At 38.7% G+C, this 7,195-nt stretch overlaps 1 protein-coding gene across 2 annotated transcripts in view; it reads right to left on the bottom strand.

The window, feature by feature from the left end:
• Nucleotides 1-5,887: 5,887 nt before the first annotated feature.
• CSNK1E (casein kinase 1 epsilon) overlaps nt 5,888-7,195 on the bottom strand; it is a 42,027-nt gene continuing 40,719 nt past the window's right edge. For both annotated transcript variants that reach the window (XM_058190517.1, XM_058190518.1), the window contains exon 11: nt 5,888-6,718. The gene's annotated coding sequence lies outside the window, so the exon portion shown is untranslated. The remainder of the gene's footprint in view (nt 6,719-7,195) is intronic.

Below are 7,195 nucleotides of genomic sequence, written 5' to 3'. Positions count from 1 at the left end.
CCTCTTGCTATCACAATAACTTTAACATCCAGTGGCAGAATGGCCATTGTCATCCAGGAATTCCTGGTGGCCTTTCTGGGTTTTGCCCCAGATATGTACAATGTAATACTCTCTTCGTGAAATTTGGCTGTAAGAATCTGTTGGAACCCCTGCTGGCTTAACTTTCTCCCTACAGTGTAGCAGTGTCTTCCCGTGTTTATTGACTTTATGGCCGGCTTGGCTGTAGTTTCACATGCTTATGATCCTGGGCAACTTCAGCCTGCCTTCTTTGGGTCTGAAATTAGAGATGCTCCCAATAAATTGGATAGGTCCAATTTATTTAGAGGCCAATTCTCAGAGCAGATCACACATTACGTTTTGTTTTTGTTTTAAGGCAACGGCATGGTGATCTGGGATTGTGGAATATCAGTTCCATGGACAGATCCATGGACTTCCTGTGGCCACCCACCCCACCCCCATTGCAAAGAGACAAGGTCTATTTAATTGGCTTGACCCAGGTGATTGATGGAGACAATGAAGTTTCAGCCAAGGCTTCTTGTCATAGTTTGGAATAAGCACATGGCAAGTGTGTTTGCTGGTCTTGTAGAACTCCTGCAGGGTCACTGCAGAGCTATGTGAGATGGAGTATCTCTGGAGATTCTCAACCATCCAGGTCTTGGTTGTCCCAAAGGTGCTTTTTTTCAAGAGGCAACTGGATTTTCTGGATTTTCTTTGAAGACGTTTTGCTTCTCATCCAAGAAGCTGCTTCAGCAGTGATTCAATGGTGGGGAATGGAAGGATTTATACTCCTTGCAGACAGCTGGACATTTGCATTTTTTAGCAGGTCATTAAGGTCACCTAGGGGTTTATTTGGGTCATCAAGGTCACCTGAGTGGTGCAAATTGGTGTGGATGTGGAGCCTTCTTGGAGCTGTTGAAAGGACTGTGTTGTAGACTGGAGTGGTAAAATCCACATACCGTTGCTACCGGTTTGAGAATGGGAGCGTGTATGTGTGCTATGCACGCGCATGCCTCTTCTGTGCATGCACAGAGGGTAAAAAACAGGGTGTAATGGAGCCTTCTGCCATCAGCGCTACCGGTTCGCACGAGCCAGATAGATCTGGCTGGATTTCACCACTGAGATAGATGATGTCGTATCCCTCCCGTTCTATTGAGAGAGGGCTGTTCAAATATGACCTCTTTAACCCCTCCTTCAAACTAGCAATCCTCTCTGCCCAGACTTGTTGTCTTCTTTGTTGTCTGTTGAGATGGAGTGATGCAAGAAATGCCAACAGAGCTGCTGGCAAAAGTTGAAGAGAGAAGGTGACCAGGCATAGGTAAATACCATTCCACAAGGATCTGGCAAGCCCACACTCTTCTAACCTTCTGAAAACCCTTAAAAACCTGGTTCTTCCCAAAACTACTGGGATGAAATGCCAAGATTTAGGTTTGATTGTTGGTTTTATTATAATTTTGTGAATTGCCCAGTGACACAGAGAATTCTTTTGAGTGAATGAATGAATAAATGAGATAAATAATTTGGGATCCAGCTGTCCCAGTTTAGCAATCGAAAGGGATCAGCAATAGAAAGGGAAAAAATTAAAATCAATGTGTACTTGCATGCCTAAATCTATGCTAGATATTGAAAGGGAATTCCATTACAAATCTTTACTACATCAAAATATCTGCTGTTTATGACCAAATAAAGATTGATTGACATATCACAATATAAACCACAAAAAGAGCAGGCAAAATTACATTTTTAGAATACTACTCACATGGTTTTCCTGTTACACTTTAAATTTAAGATGATCATCCTCAAAATGGGTTAGATCCCCAAAAAAGTTTTATCTATATTTCTATTCTCAGCAGTAAGAAACTATTTAAAAGTAAATTATTGGAACAAACCACTAAGCGTTTATTTTGGGTAAACAAAAGTGAAAAAGTGTGCATGTACACATGCTTCTATGTATACAGCATTTTTGAATAAAAGGAGATAAAAAAACTACAGGTTTTCTTATAAATATAGGAAGTAGATTCTTCTTCCTTGCCTTTTTATCCTTCCTGTTAAAGCCATTGATATTGTATCTTGAAAAGCAACTCCAGCCCCAGGAAACTGCCTCCCCTCCTCCCCTCCTGCACATTCATATTCCAAGTCCCTATTTAGAGGAGATGAGCTAGCAATAAAGGCACTGCTGTTCCTCATGCCATAGTTCTTGCCTCTACCAGCTGATCTGATGACGGCAGTTAGGAGTCTACAATAGGAGGGCATTGACTGTCTGTGCCACTTAAGTACAACCAGTTCTGATCTTTCTCTGCAGAGGCTCCATCTGACGAAGAGCAGCAGATTCAGGTTGGCTTCTGTGCCAAGTGAAAATAATTGCTTTTCTTGCTATAGATTGGCCACAATGAAATCTGTACCTATAACAAGTCTGTTTTTCTCTTTTAAGTAATAGTGAATTATTCTTATACTTGAAACTGGGGGATTGTGTTGCATTCCATGTGGACTAATTGTGGATGATAAATTACTCTTCATGGTACAGCATGGAATAAATCAATGGAGATTTATTCAAATCATAGTGAAGTAATTAATAATACCAATAATAAAGTAGACTGGACTTTAATGCGATACACGAAGCAGACTTTGCTCTGTTCCAGGTCAGCTGAGCAAGAATATTTGAAACATTCAATGGCTTGTGTATTTAATCTCTCCTAATTATTTATATAATCCAATCCCTGTTCCAGTTTTTAAGATTGTTTTATTTTGAATCAAGCTCCATTTTCTCTTTCACTTCCGTGCAAATATTATGTTGAAATTTCGTGATGGGCCTTATTTTGGGTAAATTTTTTATATGCATGTTAGTGTACATATAAGCATATTAATGAATTCTGTAACCCAGTAGCACAAAATGTTAAAGCACATCGTACCCACTGAGACAGCACTTTTCTGGTGGTACACGTGCCTAATCTAAGATCCAACCATCACAATCGCCCAGTTGCCATTGGTAGAAACAGCTGCAGCAGCTTCTTTGTAGTTTATTCACTATTGGAAGCCAGCCTCCCTTTTCAAGGAAGACCCTTTGTAGAATCAACAGTAGCATTAAATTCATAGTAACAGTTCTGTGGTGGAAAAGACCGAGGGGAGGGTTTTTTGCTAGCTTCTACCATTGTTAAGCAACAACGATTCAAACTAAAACATCAGAAGATCTCAACTAGCCTCCAGCAGGGAACAACTGAACAGGGTGAAGAAATCTGGTACAGCTTTCTCAAGTGTAGGAGCAACATATCCAGGCAGAAGCAGAGAATAGATCACCAAGGGGATTATTATAGCCCAATAGGGCATGAAGAACCCTCCTTCCCCTCCCCTCAACATAGATAGGCTACTGGGGAAGACATGGGGATTGCAGGCAGAGTTCAGCTACATGAACAGCATTGCCAATGCCATTATGTGTGAACAATAGGCAGTGGAAAACAAGCTATATAGACTGATAGAATATAGTGATAAGAGCTTGTGAGTCATTTACAGTTCCGTACTATATTTGCAATCCCTTCCATATATTAGGCAGTCGGGGTGAAAGACAAAGCTGCACTTAAACATTTGATAGGAAGCAGGCAGAACAGATCCATCTCTGTCTTATTGTTTAAGTCAGAGGAGGGAACATGATCTAGATAGGGCACCTTTCTGACAGTGGTTTTGGACTATTGAGCGAGAATGGCAAAAAAGATAATCACTATTAATCAGTTCTGATTGTCATGGCTGGGCGTTATTTGCCTATATTTATATAGGGTTACGGGGGAAATGACAAGTTTGTGCTGGATACTGCACCATCTTGTTCAGACACAAGGCAGCTGGAATGTATAGTTGGTATGTTGGGATTCTTCATATGAAAATTGCCATACACAATATGAATAGAATATTAAAAACTGCATTTGTTCAAAGGAATTAAAACTGCTACGTTGTTTATTTTTGGTTAATTTTTACTTTAAATTATAAGTTCATCCAAATGGTGATTCTGGATAGCTAATGTAAGGTTAAAAGCAAAGTAATGTGAAAGAATGTAGATTTCATCTTGGGAATGAAGAAGAGAACATTGAAACATTAAAGGAGACAAGAAAATAGAAAGTGTAAGAAAGGAACTCAGAATACAAATAGAGTTGGAAATAGAGTCTAGTCCAACCCACTGCTCAAGCAGTAGACACTATACCATTCTGGACAAATGGTTGACCAATCTCTTTTTGAAAACCTCCAATGATGGAGCACCCACAACTTCTGAAGGCAAGCCATTCCATTGGTTGATTGATTGAATCTGCTTTCAAAAGGTATACATGGCCCTCCAACCAATAAATTGCAGCAAAAGTTAAAGTGGTTAGGAAATTCAGAGGGATTCAAAGGCTCAAAATTTCACAGGTGAATTTGACACCCACCAAAACCGGATCTCACTGATCAGCTGTGACTCGTTTAGCAGAAATGCCATCTGGTTTCTCTGTTCAGAAGTACCTTAGGTGAAAACTCTGCTTTGTAGTGCAACACTTACTTTCAAATCAATCCTGCTTTATGTGATATTACAAATCAATCCCTCCTTGATTTTGTATGATATAAAATGGGGCAGAGAAAAACTCTTGACAGGCTATCAAGATGTTTTCATCCCATTCTCTAACAATAAAAATATTCCTGGAATTTTTTCCTGTTTCTGAGTTTTGACCTTGCCTACCCTAAAGGCTAAAAAGAAAAAAATACAGAGCAGAGAGGGAGCAATTAATGCAATTAATTACATACAATGGAATCCTGTTAAGTTTAAAATGATACATTCTCTACTGCTGAATGAAATTCCAAGAAGTATTTTTATTTTTTATTATTTAAATTCTAAAAGGATCCTTGGCTAATGCATTTTTGGAAATATTGATTTTTGAGTTAATTTGAATTGGCTTTAATCTGAACAGGAATTTCAATTTCCAGAACCTGTATTGTTTGAGTCCAAAACAAAGATTGCACGGTTTGAAGCATGTACAATTTGCTTTTCTGCTATTATACTAGTATTAAGAAAGTGAAAGCTATATCTGCTTTATTTTTAGGTGAGCAAATGATGTACATACTCTTCTTAAGTCAATCTTTTTCCTGGAACTTGGAAACAGAGCAACAATGAGGTTGCATGTAAAATGATACTTCTTGCCTACATCACAAGGTTGACTGCAGAGAAGAGGGGGAAAAAAAGGCAGAAACTTTTATCACTTTATCATTTTCTACTTTATTACTTCAAATTAACAACCACAATAAAGCTCAAAAAAGTCCAATATTTACACAGGAAAAAAGTACAAAATTCCCACCCCCCAAAGTTCAATTTTTTGTTTTTTTGTTTTTGTTTTAAAATTACAAAGTAATAAAAAGGTTTTTTTTACTTAATTAAAAAAAAGGAGAGAGACACAGTAAGCAGGGTAAATAAATTAGGGGAAAACAACAAAAAAAAACCTGTGTTAAATAGAAGAATTAAAAAAAGAAACCCAAAAACGCCAAGGCCGATCCACTTCCAAACATTCCAGACTGCCCAACGTTAATTTTTTTTTTAAAAAAAAAACCAAGTTAAAAGGCTTGAGGACAGTTGACGATGGCTGTGATGCAGAACTAAAGACAGATTGTTTTCTTGAATAAAACCTAAAAATTTAAAAACAAGAACGGGGCAAAAAGGTAGAATAAATCTTCTTACTGAAGAGGGAAGATGTGTTTGTCCTTCTAAAATTGATGTTACAAGGAGTAACCTCTGCAATCACGTGGCTTCTACTCCCGCCCCCACCATCCACATACCCCTCCCTTTCCTCAGCTCCATCCCTACACTCCTGCAGGCAAATAACAAAAACAAAATAAAAATAATAAAACTAAACACATCCAAACCGGTTGCTTGAGACAGAGAGAGGGAGAGAGAGAGAGAAAGATTGAGACTGCCATCCCTTGCACTAGAAGCAGGGTACATTTCTACACCTTTCACATTTGTTGCTGCTTTGCACAGCAGATATCGCTACCCACATCCACATCCTTAACACACAACTGCTGCTGTGCCAGAGTCCTGTTCACCTTATTGGTATGCCTATAGCATCCCACACGAATGCACACACAGGGGCAGTGGTGTCCCCAAAAGAAAGAATGCCTGAATACAAATAGCAGCCTTCGTCCACTGAATCTCCCCTGGAGGCAGTGCCAGCTTACCACTGCAGCCAAATTTGAAATGAATGTTAAACCACCTCCTGAAGCTCCTTGGAGCTGGAATTTTTAAAGTCTCCTGTAAACATCCTCCTCCCCACCCAAGAACCACAGAACAAAGATGTGATTAAAATTGTGTTGGAAACCTTCTTTTCTTAACTAACTGGACTTTCAAAACAATATCGAATAAGGCTTCTCTCTTTTTTTTCCTTTTTTTTTTTTTTGTGGACAATACATATAGATCGGAAAGGGGAGCAGAAAGATCTGGGTGGTGGTCACGGCCTGCTGGTATGAGACGAGCAAGGCCTATGGAGAGGAAGCTGCACAACAGCAGCAAAGGTGTTCCTGCAAGGCTCCTGCATGAGTGACTCGTCAAAGGCAATTTGGTTCAGGAACACAGCCGATGATCTCAGGAAAGACAAGAATGCCAGCACAAGGCAGATCCTCTCCTTGCTGGCGAAAAAAAAAAGGTTGGCTTTTTTTTTGTTTTTTCCTTTTAATTTGTTTTTGTTGTTTTGTTTTTTAAAAGAAAAATACAGTGAAGACACTAGAAAAGAAAAAGAAAAGAACAAAGCATTAAAAAGTGGTTTCTTCTCAGAAATTCAAACACTGGATTGTCTTCCGATAAACTGGCCTAGCCCTAAATAAGTTAGCACTTATTTTATGAAGAAATCCCCATGCCCATCAATCTTTGGAACTTTAAGGGCTAGAAACTGCATTGAAAGAAGAAAAAATAATCTCATATCTGCACTCGTGTTTTTAAAGCTCTACACCAATCAGAATTTATGCAATATCGTTTTATTTGCAAGGAGTCCAAAGTTATCTCTGGAGCTTTAAGGTATTTTCATGTTTGATTACTTTGCTTTTAAGAAATTTTCTACCAATTCACAATGAATATTTTAAAGAACCAAAATGAAACCACAGAGACAAAAGAAAAACACAAAATTGTCTAAAGTGCTGTATTTACTTTATGTATATTAGCTGTGATTCCTTCTCCCATGATGTGAAACCCACAGTTGCATAG

Source organism: Ahaetulla prasina, chromosome 7 (assembly GCF_028640845.1).
Source record: "Ahaetulla prasina isolate Xishuangbanna chromosome 7, ASM2864084v1, whole genome shotgun sequence".
NCBI lineage: Eukaryota > Metazoa > Chordata > Lepidosauria > Squamata > Colubridae > Ahaetulla > Ahaetulla prasina.
The sequence above is the reverse complement of the archived record's forward strand: the minus strand, read 5'-3'. Positions and strand labels throughout refer to the sequence as shown.